At 37.9% G+C, this 21,967-nt stretch overlaps 1 protein-coding gene across 4 annotated transcripts in view; it reads right to left on the minus strand.

Annotated features, from left to right (window-relative positions):
- The window catches only part of Thrb (thyroid hormone receptor beta), a 374,473-nt gene that overhangs the window by 198,387 nt on the left and 154,119 nt on the right, over positions 1-21,967 (minus strand). For all 4 annotated transcript variants that reach the window (XM_048355963.1, XM_048355962.1, XM_048355966.1 and 1 more), the window contains one exon: positions 3,786-3,857. The gene's annotated coding sequence lies outside the window, so the exon portion shown is untranslated. The remainder of the gene's footprint in view (positions 1-3,785; positions 3,858-21,967) is intronic.

A 21,967-nucleotide genomic window follows, 5' to 3' on the forward strand; every position in this document is an offset into this window, starting at 1 on the left:
CTTATGGGATTGCATTATTGGAGAAAGAGAAGGAAAGAAGGAAAGAGGAAAAAGAAGGAGAAAAATAAAAAGAAAAAAATTCCAAGAACGTTGGCTCTAGGACAATCACTTGCCACAAGTCCCTGGAATGAGGAAGACATATAATTTCTGTCTTGGTATTTTCCAATGGGTTATGTTGACTCTGAATGTCTTGGAGCAAGTCTGTTTAAATGAAATTGCAAAAAGGGAAGCAAATTCTGCTCAAACTCCTACATTATGTAATTTCATCTCTGCTCTCATGCACATTAATCTAAACTAGTTGGAGAAAATCTCCTGCTAAATTAAATTTAGTTTGATTAGGAAATTTGCGTCACGTGTAGGCAAAGCATGGTATGTGTGGGCTAAAAAAATGTCCTGGTTATTTAAAAAATTTGTTTTACTGATGACTCAGTTTTACCATTCCTTCGTAAGCAAACTAAATTTGTGTTAATGTAGATCTGAACTGGGGCTAAGCAAGACTTTTGCCCTTTGCTGGGAAATCACTCAAGGAGTAGCCAGTTTGTTCTTTCGGAAGAAAAGTAATACAGCCACAAAGACTGGGACATTTGAGTATCTTCAAACCCTTCCTGCTCTGGCTCCATATTACCCTTTCTTGCCATTTCTCAAAATCGCCATAATTTCCTTTTCAGAAACATTTTCCCTGCTCTTCTCATTTTATTTTTTTTCAACAAGCTTTCAAGGACAGGATTGTTTCAAAATGAGAGGAAGGGGCTTGTGAGAAGACTTCAGCAAGAATGTAGGTCCAAGAGCAAGTATTTGGCAGTGCTTGGTAACTCCCGAAAGCAAAACACAGAATCTACCAGCATCCTAATTTATGGGTATCATGAAAGCCTGTTTTTCGAGCTCAGTCACCAGAAGTTCTATTTTGCTACAACGCATGAGGAAGGGGAATGTTACATTTTACAGGTCACCGAAAAAGTATTCAAATACATAGGAGTAAACACTTTTAAACATGAAAATTTCCCTATTATGAATAGTACATGTCAAAAGAGTACAGGAAAAAATAAGAAACAGACATTACTGCACAATAGACAGTCCCAAATAAAAAGCCAACGTTTCTGGAACTCCTGAAGTTCCAGGTCTCACTATGACATAACATTTCTCCATCAAAGATCAACGTGCCATTGTATAGCGAGTTACTTGCTGAGAACATCCAGAAGCACAAGTCCTATCCCTGTTATTTTATTTTATTACTTCATTTTATCTTTACTATATTCTGCATGGGCCAAAATTCTGAAAAGAGACTCAGAGGATGTTGACACCAACACTATCCTTAACTTTTGAGCTGAGTTTGAGTCAGTAGGAACTTGTAGAATAGTCCTGAATGTGCCAGGCCTGGACCCTTATCTATCTGTACAGGTGAAGGAGGCACAAACAAGGGATGCTTTAAAACTGTCTCATTCTGTATCAGCTGGCTGTTTAAGGAAGTAAGATGCATCAGAGTGAGATAAGTATGTGTTGTGCTTGTTACATGTTTTCCTCTGGTGAATCCCATTATATATGTGGAATTGGATAGAGAAGTCCAGTAGCCAATAGGTGAGAAACAAACTGCTTCTTAGGTGGGTGACCTGCATCATCTTCACCTACCAGCATTGCTTTCCTCAAAGACTTTTAAGGTGTTTCTTGGAGCCCTTAAAGCTTAAAAGACCCCTATTTAGAAAACATTCTCTCTCTAAGGGCCGTGGTGCTCATCCTTTAAAGCTTAAAAGACCCCTATTTAGAAAACATTCTCTCTCTAAGGGGCGTGGTGCTCAGTCTGTGACACCATGGGAAGGCAGTGATGCTTGGCCAGTGGAATCAAACATTGAACCTGGGACTCCACACCTGAGCCTCCTTGGGCACACTGAACCATCCCACGCTCAAAGACTCTCATGAGAGTCAGTGCTTCCATTGCATAGAATGCTCTGATGGAATTTTTGATTGGTGATTATTGAACAAAAATAGTACAGGAAGATCACAGGATCTCTGATCTTCAAAAGCTTTTTATAATGACCGTTTGACCCAAATCAGTGAATAGCTCATGCAACTTGAAGAAAGCAGATTGAATTCCAATATGCAATTGTCATAGTCTCATTTGTTATATGCCTAATTTAGTTTTTGCATTATTTCCCTTCTTTATTTTGATTGTCAATGGAAGTATCATTTCCATAAACTAAAATGTGCTGATGAGTTTTGACAAATGCCACGTAGCCCATAGTTGTGTATAAAAACACACAACATTTCTATCATTCCAGGAAATTCCCTCTTGTCCTTGGCCCATTAATCATCTTTTTTTTTCCTGAGGTAATGATGATTTTGATTGCTACTACTATGGATTAGTTATGACTTTTCCAAAACTAGACAAAAACGGATTAACAGAGTGTGCACTCTTGAGTTTAATCCCTCATGTTTTGAGCCTTTACAGAAATCTTTCCTTAGTTTTGTCATCTGTAAATGAGGGTGGGACTGTCTGGCAAGAACACGTGCAGGCATTAGAGTTCTAGATTGGGGTGGTGGTTATCAGAGGTCACCTTGATTGGGACAGGGGGAGAGGCTGAGGAGTTGAGACTTTAAAAGGTAAGCCTTTCTACTTCAAAGAGAGGGAACAACAGTCCTTTTCTGTGCTTTACCAATTGTAAGATTTCATTAGGGAAAGGAGAAAATTATTTAATATATATGTAATATGTACAATATGTGCAATAGGTAATCAATGTAAAATACAGTATGCAAGGCACACAAAATATGTAATATGTAACAGATGTAATATATTATGTGTAATATATGTAACAAGCTATATACACACACATTGGAGACCCACAGATTTCCAAGGTTCTTAGTAGCCCATTTTCCATGAACACTGCATGTATTACCAATGGTATTTTCTGATAGGAGAGCTGGGACTGGGACTGGGCCACTGGTTTGGAGGGCTGGGAGACAGAGGCAGCCAGACTGGGGCCCCCTGAGGGAGGGCTTGGGCTCTGAGCACTGTAATATTAGTACTGGTTACAATCAGATAGCACTAGCCCAACTGAGGCGCCTAGACAATAGGCCAGAGGCCATGGGTGAGGGGAGGCACAAAGACAGCATTCAAAAGACCCAAACTCCTGCAGCCAGTGAGCATTTCTATGGACTCCACCAGACCCTGGCCAAACCTGAATGCGACTCCAGTGCCAAAAGGATATTTTTTTTCGTGGTGAGGTTATAAACTGCTAAAAATAATAAACACAGAAAGGAAAGTGCTGACACAACCTTAAATGCAGACAAACTGAAACTGTTGTTCTACTAGTGAAAATAAATCAAGCTCCAAATTAGAATCCAATGTTCCAAAAAGGGTGCTTGATTCTTTTTACCACATATCTCTAGCTGAAAGGGGAATCCAAGTTTATCACTAAAGAAATGGAGCTCTACTACCCAGGTGTAGTGAATGTCTTTTCTCTCTGGCTGTTCTAACCAATGCTTATCTAATTCTTAAGAATGATTTTGGCTCTCAAGGAAAACATATATGACACAGGATGGCTGGATCTTTGTGAGACACAGTTTTCCTGCTTAGGGAAATGGGCTCTTCCCTCTCACTAGGTTATGATGACTTTCCTTCTTCAGAATAAAATTTTACCATTCTCTTGAATACCTACACAGTTCAAAACATTGTTAAATCAAAATGCAGCAATGCCGTAATGGGAAGATAATTCCTAGAATGCTAAAAAGTGTCAGTTAATAGTAAAAAAATCATAATTTTGCAAATAGTTAAGTCAAGCTTGGTATCTGACCTTCTTATTCATAAATAATGTGCAGAACTTGGCATCCATGCAGGTTAACCAACTGGAAAAGAATCCACAGATCTGGAAAAGAAAATAAACACAAGATAAATATATGTTTTATTTTTTAAAATTCCTCAACATTTGATCAATCTATACTTGCTCTAATTTCTATGTTTGAATAGGATCTGGTTTCTGACCTGTCTCTGATTTCTGAATACATGCAAACAGACTAGATTAAAATCTCTTTTTGAGGAGAAGATGGTTTCAGGGGAGGGACTTCATAGCAGTACAGAAATGGAATGACTTTGGTGGCTTCCATAGATCTACTTTTCTACATAGTTTCAGGAACAAAATCTAAAGAATTTTGCTTCAGTAAGTTGGCTGAGAGACAGGCATAAACATCAAAGTGATAGGAAATTTCATACTAAAGAGTCCAGCTTCCTGTCAGAGGATAGCTCCCAGTTGAGGTCTTAACAGATAAACTGTGTGTCTGTGCCTCATGAGGCACTGCTAGTTGACACCGGTGGTGAGGGGGAGAGGCATCAGGGGATGTGGCCTGGCATGATGCAGTAGTGTGGTCTAGACTCTGCTCTGGGCTATCAAACTGAAAATACTGCACAGATACAAACACAACTAGACAGGCAGACAAATAACCCACACCTATTGCAATGTTCTAAGAACTTGTCTGCACTGCCAGTGAAAAGGTGCTTTTCAACTGTGATACCCAGTTAGGCAGCTGGGAACTGTTGGTCTCAGAGCCTTTTCATATTGTCCCAATAGTAGGGAATTAAAAAAAGTAGCAAACAACACGGCATGATTCCACAGTGTTTGTGGCTATGCATAACTTAGAAATCTCAGAAGACCAGAGATTGGTAAAAGATAAAGTCTGTGTTCCCACTACCCTAAATTGACAATTGTTAATATTTTTGTCACGTTTGTTCTTTTGGTTCCCTGGGTATTGTGTGTATGTTTATCTGCATTAGGGAAGGGAAGGGGAACAACAAAATAGTGAGACAAAGGACAAAGGGAGAACCAATGTAACAGCAATACTTATGAGACAATATGTTGGAAATGAACTGTACAACTTGGGGGGGTTGGAGGGGAGGGAAAGTAGGAGAAAAATGAGGGAGGGGGTAACAAGTGTGACAAGAAATGTACTTACTACCTTAGGTATGTAACTGTAACCCCTCTGTACATCACCTTGACAATAAAATTAAATTAAAAAATATGAATACAACCTAGGTACAATTTCTTTGACAACCCTAACCTAAACTCAGAACATACATTTGTTTATATTTCTCCTTGCCACTTTTAAAAGCTGCATTTGCATACATATTTGCATACCAGGGCAACAGTGTGCTGTGACTGGAATCTCTGTGCCCACATCTCTCTGTACTCAGCATCACTCGTGGGAGCTCTGCTATGGGGATCTGCAGAAGCTCGTTGCTTCCAACCGCCACACCGGATAAATACTCAGTCATTGTCTCTTCACCCAACACCCAACGTTTATGGTACCATAAAAATGCTTGTTATGTCATTAAAGCGATTGCTGGTTATGTGTGGGTTTGCATATGCATGCAAGCATGTGTGTGTGTATGCTCGTGTGCGTGTGTGTGTGTGTGTGTGCAAATTGTCTTTTCTACTCCACTCTTGGCTCCTCAAAACTTGGGCTCTTCCATGTAGAAAAAGGCAACACATATTTGGGAAAAATGGACTTGCTTATTATTAATTCCTCCTCAAAGCACCATAAAAGAAGACTTTGGAATTGTATTTATCTATTTCCTTCAAAATCTGTGTACACTGCTCTTGCTATAAACCTTCTGATGCAAGCATTTGCTTTGCTCTCACCGTTCACGAGACCACCAGTGACGCTGGGAGTATGAGGCTGAAGACCCAGACATTTAGAAACACATAGTGCCCTAAAGCCTTCAAAAAGATTAACTCAACAAACCAGGAAGAAGCAGCTCGTGGTTGTAACCGTCATTATAGCTTTATGGCAATTATGAGTTAATGCACATCATTATCTCTGACATTAATTTCTAAAAATAAGCAGTGTCTTTTGCATATACATAATATTTACCTTTCAATTTATATTTTTGAGAGTTTAATTCCTAGACTTTGAGGACTGCGTGTGTGTGTATGTGTGTGTGTACATATGCATACATACATATACATACATACATATATAAAGTTGGCTCATGAACATAATCTGAAAATTCTTACATAATAAACCATACATGTTTTTATTTGTAACATTCATTAAGCACACTCCATGGACATGGTTGTGTTAATTTTTCACCTAGTTTCACATAAGTTAATCCTCATAGTGACCACATAAGGCAGGTCTTAACAATCCTATTTTCCAGAGGAGGAAAAGGAAAAGAGAGAAATGTCCAACCAACAAAGAAGAGACTGGCCAGGAATCTTCCTTGGACAGTCTGAGGTTATAGTTATTATGAACACCTGAGAACAGGCCCGGGCTCTAAATAGCTGAAAAGAAACTGAAAAACTTTCTTTGAGGATAGCTTCCAAACATTGCTACAAAACAGACACATAGCATCTCATTCATGATGTCTCCAATGGAGAGCAAACTTTCAAGCAGAAAAATTCAAAGTAATTTCTCCATGGTAAAGGCGATTTAAAGAAGCAAGGCCCAAGCTCAAATCCTTCCAACTTAAACAGACCCATTTTGCATTCTTCTCTTTAGAAAACAGAGAGCTGTGGATTTGTTTAGGGCTGAAAGGAGACTGCCCAGTTTTGTTTACACAAGATTCAAAGCAAAAATGAGAATCCCTCCCTAGGACAACTTTAGCTCAGAATGTGTGTTCTTTACACATTTTTAATTGGGGCTCCAATATATTAACAGTGCGGTTATTTTGTAGTTTCATAAGAATCTGTTTTGTAACTGAATCATATTTATATTTGGAATACATTTATTTCTGGGCATGAAACAGTTCATTTTATTACGGCCATCGACCTCAGGTGAGGTTGGCTTCCCATAGCTTCCCATAGCTGCTCCCAATTAATGCAAATTGAAGGGTAAAGGGTATAAAAGGCATCTTTACCTTGGTTGACTAGTATGTTATTTATAAATGGCTCTTTACAAATGTAACTGTACAGAACAAATTAGCAAACACATAATGTGCATGTTACTACAAACTTTGAGAAGGCTTAAATTTATATTTAATTTAATTTTAAAAGGCTAATATCATGGCAAAAGTTAATTCTATTTATCTAGGGAGCTGTCTCAAACTGTTTGAATAGCATTAGTAACCTACATTCCTTTTGTGCTTGCATTTAAATGGCTTACTCAGTCTTTTAAATTTTTATTTTGACAGTTACAGAGTATCCTCTTATATCATTAAGCCATAATCACACTTATTGAAAGCCAGCACAGTCTTTTCTGCTACTATTTCAAAGGACTCTAATTCATAATATGGCATAAGTACCAGTTCTCAAATGTAAGTTAATGTATATGACAATTAGCTCTTTAAGGAGAATGAATTTTTTTAAAATTTTGTTTGATAATTTTAAATTATACTCTTCAGGAGTAGTTCCAATTATATTTCATATCCCAAAGTCCCATTTCCCTATGCCTTTGCTAACATAATCAATTACTAAATATTATCTTTACTTATTTGATAGCAGATCAACGGAACCTTTTTTTTTTTTTTTTGTCAGTTGTGGGTTTTGAACCCTGAGCCTGGGCACTGTCTCTGAGCTATTCAGCTCAAGGCTAGTGCTCTAGCATTTTGAGCCACAGCACCACTTCCACATTTGAATCATGTTTTTCTTTTTCTTGCCAGTCTTAGGACTTGAACTCCACTTGAACTCAGGGCCTTAGCACTGTCCCTGAGCTTCTTTTTGCTCAAGGCTAGCGCTCTACCACTTGAGCCACAATGCCACTTTTGGAACCTTTGTTTTAATGCAGGTGAATCAAACTGAGACTCTTTGAATATGTTTGAAAGGTTTATTCTTATTTTGTGATATTTTTCCTCCTCCTCTTCCCATCCCTTCTTTTCTCCTGTTCTCATCTTCTCTTTCTTCCTTCCAATTGTCTATTTCTTTTTCTGCTAGTTAAACACTTTCTTATCAATGTAGGGATGCTTTGTATCTTCTACAGAAACAAATTCCTGTTCTTTTGGCTTTGCCTTTGTAAATTTCGTCAATTCAGATTTCTTTTTCTAATTTAGCTTTTCCTTCCTTCCTTCCTTCCTTCCTTCCTTCCTTCCTTCCTTCCTTCCTTCCTTCCTTCCTTCCTTCCTTCCTTCCTTCCTCCTTTCCTTCCTTCCTTCCTCCCTCCCTCCCTCCCTCCCTCCCTCCCTCCCTTCCTCCCTTCCTTTTTCTCTAGCCCTGGGGCTTCTGAGTGCTGTCCTTGAAGTTTTGTTGTTGTTGTTGTTGTTTTTGCCAGTACTGGGGCTTGGACTCAGGGCTTGAGCACTGTCTCTGGCTTCTTTTTGCTCAAGGCTAGCACTCTGCCACTTGAGCCACAGCGCCACTTCTGGCCGTTTTCTGTATATATGTGGTGCTGAGGAATTGAACCCAGGGCCTCATGTATATGAGGCAAGCACTCTTGCCACTAGGCCATATCCCCAGCCCTGTCCTTGAAGTTTTATGCAAGGCTAGTGCCCAACCACTTGAACCTCACAGCTCCACTTTAGGCTTTTTGTGGTTAATTGGAGATGAGTCTCAAGGACTTCCCTGCCTAGGCTGGCTTTGAATCATGTTCCTCAGATCTCAGCCTCCTGAGTAGCTAGGATTATAGACATAAGCCACCAGCACCACTTTCTTTCTTTTTAAAAGTTGTGGTAAGATATTTAACATGAGACTTACCCTCTTGACAATTTTTTTTTAATGCATAACAGGAGGTTGTTGAGAATAGGTGCAGTGCTCTGTCTCTCTTTACTGTAATTTTGTCCTTTTACACTGTAACTTTGCAGTTCTCCTCCCTGAAGAGGTTCAGTCTATTTTCCTGCTGTCTTTGGTTCTGTTTGCGGTCCAGTAACTTACTTTGCCTAATTACCAGGGTGTTATTGGATATGCTGCTTATAGAAGTTTGAAGAAGTCCTTGTTGTGTTTTAAGGGCTTCTCTGTCCTTCTGTGATTACCACAACAGCATACCTGAGCTGGCCTGCTACCAGGGAGAGGCATAAGGTGGAGCTGGCTCGTAGCAGGCAGAGAGAAGTACCTTGCTGATGTACAGTGTACAGCTGACCATAGAACCCACTCAGGGATTGTAAGAACTAATCAGCCAACCTTCAGATTCCTAAGCCAATAAATGCTAATGTTGTCAAACTTCTGAGTTTCAGGATGATTTGTTACTACCCCATTAGTTATTCACTAGCTAGCTAGTTATTCACTAGATAACTCACATAGGACTTGACCTATCATAAAATTTAGTAAATATCCATCAAATGTCAGCTGTATAGGTGGAGATTTAGCTGAGAAGAAATATAGGGTAACCTAAGTATTTAAATAGGAGTATATAATGCAGGCAATTGGTTAGGTGAAGGAAAAGATAGGTAGTTAAAGAAAGGAGAAAGAGACATCTAGGAACTCAGAAATGTGGAAAGCCTCTGAACTACCTAGATAAGAATGAAGGTATGGTTATTACAGCCCTATCACAAGAGTGATCCAGAAAACAACTGAAAGCACCGTGGGCCTGTCCAGAAGCTACTGAAATCCCAGGAGAGAGAAGACTGTGTCACTAGTGAGGCTGGCTGAGGCAGAAGGAGAGAAGACCCTGCATTGCCCCTTCCTTCAGTGCTACTTTCTCTTCCTAAAGCCTTTTCTCTGAACCCAGAGAAGGCACAAACCTCAGGAGGCCAGCCCTCAGGGGGACAGCAGGGGAGGGAGAGGAAGGGGGGAGGATTTAAAGGCAGACAGATACACACCCAGCACCAAGTATAAAGCCTGCATAAGGTGCTGCGAAGTTCTAAGTGGCACAGCCACAAACCTAAGTGAGAACTGGAAAAAGTGGCCTGGAGGTGAGGAAGAGTCTGACTAGGAAGGGAGGAACGGAAGGAGGTCTAAAATGGCAGTGGCTATGTCACAAAATGCAGAAACTTCTGGGGATAATGGGTATTTTGGTTTAACTTGGCTGTAGATTTGGTATTTAGGAGGAGGGCGCCGGGGTGAAGAATGTGTTGAGGCTACAAAGGCAGAAATGAGTCAGACACCTGAACAATTTGGGATTCTAAACCAAGAAGACTGGAGTTTTTTTTTCCAAAGGCAACAGAAAAGGGATCTGAGCAAAGATAAAATGATCCAAATTGTGCACCAGGAATATTACTCTAATGGAAAACTGAGGGCTAGATTGGAGAGAGAAAGACACCTAGAGAGAGAAAGAGAGAGAAAGGGACAGACAGAGACAGAAAGAGAGACAGAGAGAGAGACGCAGAGACAGAGAAACTAGATCATGAAATATGAATTAAGCATAGAACTCAGGGAATTCACAACCCTCCTTAACTAATTTGCAGGCATTTGTACAAGCACTGCTTCCGGAGAGATGGTACATAGATTTCTCATGGTTTTCAATGGACTCCATGACCTCTGACCCCATCAAAAAAAATTTAAGCCCTTGAAGCAACAAAGACATTGCAACATGTCTACTATAATTCTTCTAATGAGGATCAAAAACACAACAATGACAATTGGAATGGAAATGAGAAACAGATACAAACATTCATGAGATCTGATCTAGATGAACACGAACAAGAACAACAGGAACAAGAGATTCTGAAGGACTTAACTCTGTGTAACACCCACCTGTTGTAATTCCTTCCCTTCCCTTTGCAGCATGAGGAACAATGCTTCAAAGACCCCTAAAAAGTTCAGGTAAGCACAAACCAAACATGCTACCAACTGCTCCTCCCCCACAGACACTACTAATCAAATACAACAACCCCTTATTATTGCTGAACTCAAACACAACCCAAGTTCTTTTCAAACAGTGCCTTAGGCAGATGAAACTAACATCTCAGCTCACGACTTTCCTAGAGCTATTTTTATTTATGACATCAACTATTCTATCATTTTATAAGGGTGAAGTACCAATGAACAGGTGTATTTGGCTGAATGGATTACATGCCAATATGATCTGTAGATGTGTATCTAAATACCTAGTTTTCACTTAGTTACATAGAGTTGGATCACTACTTACATCTTACCCACCTTTGTGTATCCACTTAATGTTAAATACAAAGCAAAGCGTAGGTTTGAATTACACTGAATTGGAGGAACTCGTTTCACATATGTGGAAACTTATTCTATTATCAAGCTGTCATAGTGAAATTTTAAAGTCAGCATATGTCATTACAATAAACTATAAGCGACTTTACTGGGTGGCAAATTATTAACTCCAGTTATAGGCAAGTAGGTTTACAGTATTAAGATGAATCATCAGCCTTACAAAGTATGGGGATCCAGAGGTTACTATTTGAACACTATTATAGTGATTTACTATCTGACATTTGAAAGAGTGCAACTGTTGGATCTGCCTTCAGTGTAGATCTATAGGAAAAGACAGATTCTGTTACACTGAATTTGTTTTCTACCATCAGCTAGTCAGAAAGGACACTGTAATTGTCTATATCAACATGGAGACTTAAGTTCACTGTAACACCAAACTCTTAAAGTATAATCTGCTTAATTCAGAACACTTTGGAAAACTGTCTACATACTAATGATTCTCACAATAGTGGAAAAAATTGTAAAAGATTCTAATCAGCAATTATTTGATCATGATTCATAATGAATGTATGCTTTTAAAGTCTGTAATATATACACATATGTTAAATCTAAACAAGTTTCACAAAACCACACTTGTGTTATACATGTGCATATTTTCTATTTCACTGGACACTATTCTTTTTACTTTATTACTCTATTCAATTCATTCCAGTCTTTTTTCTATTCTTTTAAGTATACTTTCATTAAACAAGTTAGCAATGACTTGCTAAATTGATTTTATTACCCACTAATGGGGCCCAACCCACAAAAAAAACACTTTTGTAGCAAAATATCTAAAGTACTCTGACTTTATTCACCAATGTAAACATATCCACAAAAGACCAACCCTGAAAACTTAGCAAGAGGGGGAAAAAAACCCTCTTGGCTTGCTCTCTAGCATCCTGGATGAAACCAAGGTTTGTGGAGCCAACTTTTGTACTTGTGGTTGACAATGCCTGAAAACTAAAAGGCAGGGATCAAATCCTCACTCTCCCTCTCAACACATCTCTTCCGCTAGGTAATTTATACTGTGAGCCTATCAAGCTATTCAGCTTTGCTGTCAGTTACTGTTCTTTTTCCAACAGCAATGGAAATACAGCATTGGTTTACTGTATTATGTCTTAGGTAGAATTAGATTACTCTCCCTCCTAACCCTTTCAACAAAAATGGCATTCACCACTTCACAGGGCCACCCCTGGAGGATCTGCAGACAAAGTGTGGCAGAGAAACTATTCCTTATGAAGGAGCAACAGCAGAAGCTGGGTCTAAGCTTGTCAGTCAACATTATACACAAGAACATGCTTTGTGATGATTTCCTTGATTGAGTGAACACAATTGAAACCAGAGCAGCATCATCGAAAGCAAAAACAAAGGACAAATCTTCATTCTGTCTGCAGACAAAAAGCTATTGACTTTGAAAATTAAATCTTTTTTTTTGTCTCTTTCTAAAAGGACAAATACAGACCGATAATATGGTATACTCACACCACAGATCCTTTGGGGACTGTATTGAAGATTATTGTGGTTCTGGAATAGTGTGTTTTGCATTTTGCATTTTTTATTTTAAAAATTCACTTTGGCATCCACATGTGTTGTATCTTCCACATCCCTGCCCATCAAACCAATTAACAATTAATGAGGATGTCAGAAGCCATGAGCTTTTCAGCTCAATGCAGCACTTCTACTTGTAAGCATGTATCCCAAATAGGTAATTATAGCTATGTACCAAGGGTTTGTGACAAAGATTTCTCTATGGTACTATTTAGAATAGCAAAAGGTTAGAAGGATATATAATTAGTTGCTAAGTGTGTGTGTGTGTGTGTGTGTGTGTGTGTGTTGGTGATTGAATGACTGGTGGTTTATATTCTGTATATTTACCTATAGTTACTAGATAGTCCAAAATAAAAAAAACCAAATATGTTGAAAATAACAATGGTCCAGTGCTTAATACTTAGCTACTGTGAAATTTTCTTTTTTAAAATTGTTATTGTAGACTTGACATACAGAGGGAATGAAATTTTCTTTTTTAAATTGTTATTGTAAAGTTGACATACAGTGGGATTATAGTTATATGAGTTACGTAGTGAGTAATGAGTACAATTTTTTTGAACCATGTCTCCCCTTCCTTTGCTCTCTCCTGGTTTTTCCCTTCCTTCCCACCCACAAGATATCCAGTTCATTTTCCACATAGTATCTAGTAAGTATCACAGTTGTATCAGTTCATTCTTTTTCCATTTTTTTGCCCTCCCAAATACAAACTAACAAACAAGACTGAAGGAAAAGGAAACAAAAACAGCAACAATGGTAGCTAAAATGTCTCTTGTTTCCTTTTCTTGGGGCTCATTTCATAGAATAATATTTTATACAATTATCTGCACATACCTAGAATGTGCCTATAAATCTACAAGTAAATACACTGAAGGAGTACACACACACACACACACACACACACACACACACACACACACGGATATGATAAATTACATAGAACTCTAGACATTCGTATACTGAGGCCAAAGGAGGACTGTGAAATTTTCATGTGGAAGATTTTCACCAGTCCAAGTGAACCATGCTTTTAGAGAGCTGAAGAGCCTATCAGAGCTGGGCAGAGCACAACTCTGAAACAACAACATCTAACGTTCAGAATTACAATGAAGATTAATTAAACAAGATAAATATCAAGTGTATAACGTGCTTAGAAGGGCACCTGGCACATGAAAGCATGATGTGTTTGCTGTTATCATTGGCCAGGTTAGGGCAGATATTTGTCTGGCTTCTTGTTGAACTTAACATGAAGGCCCAGGAAAAGATGGGTTGGTTCTAAGGGACCCAAAAGGTATGCTCCCCACCTGGACTATTAGAACTACTGAACTCAGTAACAAAGTCATGGAATCAGCATAGTCCCCATCCAGGAGAATATGAATAAACGAGATGTGGTACAGATATATCATGGAGTTAGGCCATAAAGAAAGACAGAATTTTGTCATTGGTAGGAAAATGAACAAAGATGGAATTCATCATTTTAAATAAATAAGCCAAATGCAGAATGAGAAATAGAGAATGTTGTCTTTCACATGTGTAATCTAGAGTTTATAAAAAAGAGACGAAACTAGAGTGAGTACTGTTAGGGAAGAGGAAGGGGACCAGCAGGAGGGAGAATGGGGGATAACAAAGAGAAATGGGAGGAATGAATGTGATCAAAGCACGTTGTAGACATGTGTGAAAATAATAAAACCCACCATACCTTATAATTAATGCATATTGAAAAGAGTGGGTCAGAAGAATTTGATCACTGTTTTGATTATGGCAATTCATTACGTGTGTGTGTGTGTGTGTGTGTGTGTGTGTGTGTGTCTCTGTGTGTATCGAATTGTATATTTGAACTATATTCCATTTGTGTCAATTAGACCTTAATATGGCTATTTAGAGTTCAAGATAAAATAATTTTGTAGGAAGCAATCCTAAGAGAATTTGTGGCCTACAGGTCAATACTAGAAACATACTTAAAGACTAGATTTCTGGCAGAAGGAGATCCCAGATGGGAGATAGAAGGACAGGAAGGAAGGGGGAGCAACTGAGGTGGTAACTGCACATCGAATCTAATGGTTGGCTGTTTAAATCAGTAAGTTGCAATGTCTTATTGAATTTAAAGTGTACTAAAATTGAGTAAAACACAATAATCATACTAAAGAAAGGAGTGATAAGTGTAAATAAAGCAACCCAAATCCCTTTCATTTTTTGGAAAGTATTCAAAATCACAAATTATAACATATATCAACAGATGATCATTAAAAAACCCTGACTTGATGACTATTCTGTGTCACAGTGTTAGCTCCTGAGTCTGCACTGTGTCTCTGGCTGGTCAGCTTTTGTGCTTGCGATAAAGCTTGAATTCTCCAGACTTTGTTTGTGTACTGGACTTATTTTTGCTTGGATCCCATAACACTTTGATGACTTACTGCTTTTTTTGTGTTATTTACTGGAATTTTAATTGCTATCTGTAATCACTAACCCCAGTTCTGCTTCTGTAAACCTGCTTTCTTGTATAAACACCACCTGCATGTGGTCTTCCCTCTTAAAGACCCTGTTGAGAGAGGGGCCCATGTGCATTCTACTATACAAGAGGAGGGTGCAGTTGTCCACTAATAAAGACTCCTTGCCTGTTTAAAAAAATTGTAGAGTAACTGCTAAAGAAAAATAAAAGAATAAGTGACTAATGAGCCAATAGAAGAAAGATACTTCATCAATTCCAATTAAGACAATTAAAAAGAGGAAAATAAATGCTGAAGTATTAGCAAACAAAAGAGTAATACGATAGGCTACACTCTAAGCATATGAGTAGTTTCTTAAGATACAAATAAATATATAAAGTAATATACATTCTTTTTAATCTAAATAATTTTCAAAATCCCATTTGGGTGCCACTGAAATGAGACACAGTTTAGATGTAAGGATCCTAAAGTTTCAAGAAAAAATAGAAGATTAATGGCAAAAGACATTTCAGAATAGAATCAAGCCATAGGAAGATAAAGAAATTCTAAATCTGAATCGTCAGGGCTTAAAAGATATTAAGTCAACACTGCTAAAACTAAAAAACAGCAGCGAGAATATCTATCATTGGTGTAGGAGATTTCAGAGGGTTCTTTGAGGCCAGACTGTTATGAATGAGCAAATATATAAGTGTGGAATTGTGATGAAAAATTTGACCTAATTGATCCTTTTAGAGCACCTGTGCCAATAACTACAGAATATACACAATGTGCTTGAACATTTACCAAAGTTTGCCATGGACTGGAAAAGAAATGTCTGAACAACTCTCAGAGACTCAAATTATATGGAACATTTTCTCTGACCACAGTGCAGTAGAAACCAAGATCACACAACTAAAAATTACACTAATGTGTGGAAATTAAATAATGCCCTTCTAATTAACCCATGGATCAAAGATAAAGAGTGATGAAAATTAGGCAGTATTATTAGGAATTATAAAGAAAACATGACATATCAATTGTGTGAGATGCAGTTAAGGCATGATGAGAGGCTAATTTACACATAAGTTTGAGACCATCCTGGGTTACATAGTGAGTTCCAGCCTGAGCTACATATGAAGACCTTGTCTCAACAAACAAGAAAATGTTCATAAAATTGATAGGCCAGTAACCAGATTAATCTAGAATAAAAAGAGAAAGAGAAGCTTAACATGTGAAAGAAAGAAGTAAATCACTCATAATCTACAGTCATTAAAAGGTAGGAGGATTTGTGAGTCATCAATGGCAATATCAAAAAAGTCATTAGAGTAGATAAAATACTAATATTTTTTTCATATTAAACAGGACAAAAAGAGTAAAAAATGTGAATGGTTCTTCATACGTTAAAGAAATACACTGGGTGCTGGGTGCTCATACCTGTAATTGTAGTAACACAGGAAACTGAGACCAAGGATTGAAGCCAGCCTGGGCAGGAAAATCTGTGAGAATCTTGTTTCCAAATATCTACCACCACAACCCCCCTCAAAAAAGCTACAAGTGGAGCCACATGGCTCGTAGAGCCCTAACCTTGGTCATAAAAGCTCAGGGACAAGTTGGGAGCTAATGGCTCATGCCTGTAATCCTAGCTACGTAGGAGGCTGAGATCTGAGGATTTTGGTTTGAAGCCAGCTGGGGCAGGATAAGTCCATGAGACTCTTATCTCCTATAAACTACTCTTTTGAGGTCATTTAAATGTACTCACATTAAGACATTCAATAGAGTAGATGTACTGTGACGTGCTAAAACGTACATCTTTCCTGATAGTGTCTCAACATTCTCACCAACAGGCCGCCTTATGACAGTTCCCTTCATTCTTGCCTTTCCTGGAAGACATTCCAACACACTAATGGTATCCCTCATACCTTGTGCTATAAGACACACAGCCACAGTTCTCCACTCTCAGTGGGTCCTCGTCTGCTAATCGGATTCTGGTGTCTTGGTACTAACCCCTCCTCCCATCACACCATGTCTAAGGTATGCCTTCCCCTGCAGAACCTGTGAGAGTTATAAACCCTGTAATTTCACATGCCTCAAGCATATGTTCATGGCCATGTTGGGGTGATCCTTACAAACCCCACAAAGGGACTTATTCTTCATTTAGGATACCCTAGGGCTGGAAGGAAATGTTCTCCATCTGGTAATATTTTACAGCAAACATCCTACTTTATGTTGAATACTGAAAGTTTTCTGAACGTTTCGCTGAAACTAGGAATGCATAATTCTAGAATACCTTCAATTACCTCTTGAACTGAGTTGTTAGACATTGCATTAAGGATTAAAGAAGACACTAAAATAAAGACATCACAATAACTTTAGAAATTTCCTATATGAAGAAAACCAAAATATTCCACAGAGAAATGATTAAAACTAATAAATGAATGAAGTCTGGCCACTAGATATAAGATCCATATTTAAATTCAACTAGAATTCTATACACAGCCAACAAATAATTAGAAAATAATTTAGTAAGTTTAGACTTTGTAGTAGAATAAATGTTAAATATCTAGAAAGATAAATTATAAATATGCAAGACTTCTGCATATTAGCTGTAAAATCTTAATAAAAGTAAAGGAGGGAATACATGATCATAGATGAAGAGACTCAATATTCCAAGGATGTTTATTCTCCACAAATTACTATATATATTCAATATAGTCCAAGTCCCATATGTTTGAGGCGGTGGAAATAAGTGAATTAATTCTAATATTTATGTCGAAAGACAATGAGCCAAGAATAATCAAGGAACACTGAAGGAGAAGAACATTACAGAACTTAATACTGCCAGTGTTACAAGTCTACATTAATCCAAAAAGTATGCTATTGACACATGATAGAAAAATATACCCAAAGAATCCAGAAATAAATCCATCCACATGTCATCATTTATTGTTAAAGATGACCTTGAACTGCAGTGAAAAAAAAAACAGTACTCTGAAGAGATGGCTCTAAGTAGGTATTCATATTAGTTTTGCAAATTGTACTTTCTTTCACTTCATATAGAAAAATAAATTCTAGATGGACTTCTGGTCCACATGACAGAAATAAAACACTAAAGCTTCCAGAAGATAACACAGGAGAATATTTTCTGATTTAGGAGGCAAAAGTTTTCTTAATCACAATGAGCACTAAATAATAAGAAAACAAAAGAAAAAAGTAAAGGAAAATATGAAGATTTTTTATGGGGCTTAGGAAATGTTTTTCACCAATTGACAATTGTTACTAGAAAGAAAAGTGAGAAATAATATTTGTAACACATACGCCTACCAAGGGATCATACACAAAATATCTACATAACTCCTATAAACAAATGAGAAGATAGGTAATCTAGCATGATTTAGCCAAAAGACTTGAACATCCTCACATAAGAAAATACCCAACTGCAAAAAAGCCTATGAAAAGGTGCTTAACCTTATTATTGGGAAAGTGAAAATGAAAAACACTATGACACATACACATATTCACAATAATGGCTAGAATTTAAAATAATCCTAACATGTAGTCTTAGAGGAGACATGAAGAAATAGGAGCCCTCCATGTGATTGATGGTAGTGTAATTATTTTGATTTCTCTCTATCTCCTAAACATGAATATACATATATTATGAATAAGTAATTTCATCCCAAACCTGACAGATATGTATACACAATTCACCAGATGATCCAAGTAAACATGTCCATAGACACACTTTTTATAATAATCAGACTGGAAAGAATTTAAATGTCCAAGAGTTCAATTGCTCATCATAGTATATACACTGTATACATTATAGTGGAGAATAAAAGTCAGCAGTGACAGCAGTGACAGAAGTGGTCTTATGCATACAATATTGAAATATTGAGCAAAATTACCCAGGGAGGATAAAGTACATTCCACATTAGCCCATAGCATAATGTTTGAAGCACAAGTATCCTCAGCTTTCAGAATTCAGGAGGGCTCAGTCTCTCATTTGGAGACAGACTGGATGGGGGTGGGAAGAGATTTTTTTGTTTCCTGTCAATGTTCCATTTAAGAATAAAATAGACGGTTTCCAATATACTCAGATAAAATCACAGAGATAGTGTAGATACAACCACAGGAAGGTGATACAAGAACATCATCAATAGTAGAAGCTACAGATACACATGGGACGTTGAAAGTAGTTACAACTGTGATATAACAATCATTTCCATAACATGGAGTTCATTTCACAAAACCGTCTATACTGGTATTAGAACTAGGAAATTTAAAGGGAATACCTAAATCGAGAGACACAGGGTAAAAAAAAGACAAACAACTACAAAAGCAATACTTGCAAAACTGTTTGGTGTAAGTGAACTGAACACCTCATGGGATGAAAGGGAAAGGGGGAGGAGGGAGGGTGGAATGAGGGACGAGGTAACAAACAGTACAAGAAATGTATACAATGACTAACGTATGAAACTGTAACCTCTCTGTACATCAGTTTGATAATAAAAATTTGAAAAAAAAGAATAAAATAGATTCAATGGATATATTTACTATAGAAAAAATTTATCAAGCTGTAAACTAATGGTCTGCATATATCTTTCATATAAGTAGGTTTATTTAAGACAGATTACTGAACAACTATTGCATTGTGCTTTCCTCTTATAACCCATGAGGACATAGACATTTGTGAGAAGAAATTGTCATGGAGTTTGAATTGTTCACTAGGGTACATTTCAGACATCTTGCAGACTGTAGAATGATGCTGTTACTCTATATGGGGTGGGGACAAGAGACGGCTAAAAGAAACATTAAGGTATCAGTTTTCTACAAAGAGATTATTTCATTTTTCCTCTTTCTAAAGAATAGCAAAAGAAGTTTTTATTTTCATGTATATTAGTTATAGGAGATCAGTGACAAAGGTTTCTGAAAATAATCAGTTTCTTCTCTTCCATGGGGTTTGACAAACTCTGCCCTAAATTGAGCTATAACTTAAGAGTGGTCTTCAAATTTTCTTCATCACAGCCATGGAAAGAAATATAATTTACGTAATGACTCAATGTACAAATATATACGCTTTTCTTTTGGTAAAATGTTTGATTGTTATTATAAAGGTGATATTCAGAGGGGTTACAGTTACTATAAGTCTGGTAAAAAGTGCATTTCTTCTTGGACAATGTCACCCCTTACCTTCCCCTTTCTTTCTTCCAGTCTTTCCTTTTTTTTTTTTTTTTTTTTTTGCCAGTGCTGGGGCTTGGGACTCAGGGCCTGAGCACTGTCCCTGGCTTCTTTTTTGATCAAAGCTAGCACTCTACCACTTGAGCCACAGCACCACTTCTGGCTTTTTCTGTTGATGTGGTGCTGAGGAATTGAACCCACGGCTTCATTCATAGTAGGCAAACACTACTGTTAAGCCACATTACTATACCCCTCCCCCCCTTTTTGGATTTTATTTGGGACTTTACAGGTCATACAGTTAGACATTTGGGATTCTGTTAGACACTTTCTAACAGTACTTATGATGAGTAAAGTACATTATATGCACATATGAAATATTATAATGAAACCCATTAAAATTGTAAAAGGAATTTCAAAAGCAACCGTACTTCTATTGTGTTAAATTTTTGTGGTATTGCACGCCTACAATACTTGGAAGGCTGAAGGAGGGTCATGAATTTGAGGGTAGTCTGGTCTATATAGAACATTCCAAACCAGCCTGGGTCACATACGGAGATCCTGTCTCTACAAAACAATTTTATTTTGGATTGACACATACACTTACATAAATTTGAACCATACAGTTTAGCAAATAATAGCCTTGCTTTGTGCACTTCTTTCTGATATTTTCTATTGTGTTCTAGTCTTCATGCCCTAATCCATTAAAATGGCTGCTAGGAGTCAGTGGCCTGTAATTCTAGCTACTTGGGAGGCTGAAATTGAGAGGATCTAAGTTCAAGGCCAGCGCAGGTAGAAAAGTTTATAAGACACCATCTCTAGCTAGATACCCAAAAGCTAAGCTGGAAATGTTGCTCAAGTGATGGAGCACCAGCCACGCAAGCTGAGTGAGTGCAAGGCCTAGGAAATACCAGCATTTGTCCTCAAGCACTGGTGGCTCACGCCACTGTGATCCTAGCTACTCAAGAGACTGAGATCTGAGGATCAGGGTTGGAAGCCAGTCTGGGCAGAAAAGTCCCCATGAGATTCTTATCTCTGATTAACCACTCAGATACTGGAAGTGGCAATGTGGCTCAAGTGGTAGAATGCTAGCTAGCCTTGAGCACAAAGAGGCTTAGAGACAGTGCTCAGGCCCTGAGTTCAAGCCTCACAACTGACAAAAAAAATAATGAGGTGGCTAATTACTAAAAGAGTTAAAATAGTTATGCCAATAATTCGTGTTGCAACTGAGTTTCAAGAAGATTGTCTTCCAGAGTTCTGTGAATTTTGAACTATTATTTTGACCCCCAACTTATTGTTAGTGTCTGCTTTTGTTTTCCTTTGCCTTCTTGACATTTCAGATTTATTTTATTAATTTTTTTTTTTTTGCCAGTCCTGGGCCTTGGACTCAGGGCCTGAGCACTGTCCCTGGCTTCCTTTTTGCTCAAGGCTAGCACTCTGCCACTTGAGCCACAGCACCACTTCTGGGCGTTTTCTGTATATGTGGTGCTGGGGAATCGAACCCAGGGCCTCATCTATATGAGGCAAGCTCTCTCGCCACTAGGCCATATCCCCAGCCATGACATTTCAGATTTATGCTAACCTATATAAGTAGTCTTAATCTTTTCTTAAAAAAGTGCTTTAAAAGACATTTTCAGACGAGATCGGGCACGTTCAGGGTGGTATGGCCATAGACTAAAAGACATTTTCAAAGTTACATAGCAAATGGGTCAAGATAAAGCCAGTGGGGAGAAATTCATCTACGGCTGCAGAAAGAGGAAGCTCATTACCTATACAACAGATGCTTCCTGCCCTGCCTCTGTCACCATGTCGGGA

Source organism: Perognathus longimembris, chromosome 10 (assembly GCF_023159225.1).
Source record: "Perognathus longimembris pacificus isolate PPM17 chromosome 10, ASM2315922v1, whole genome shotgun sequence".
Classification (NCBI taxonomy): domain Eukaryota; kingdom Metazoa; phylum Chordata; class Mammalia; order Rodentia; family Heteromyidae; genus Perognathus; species Perognathus longimembris.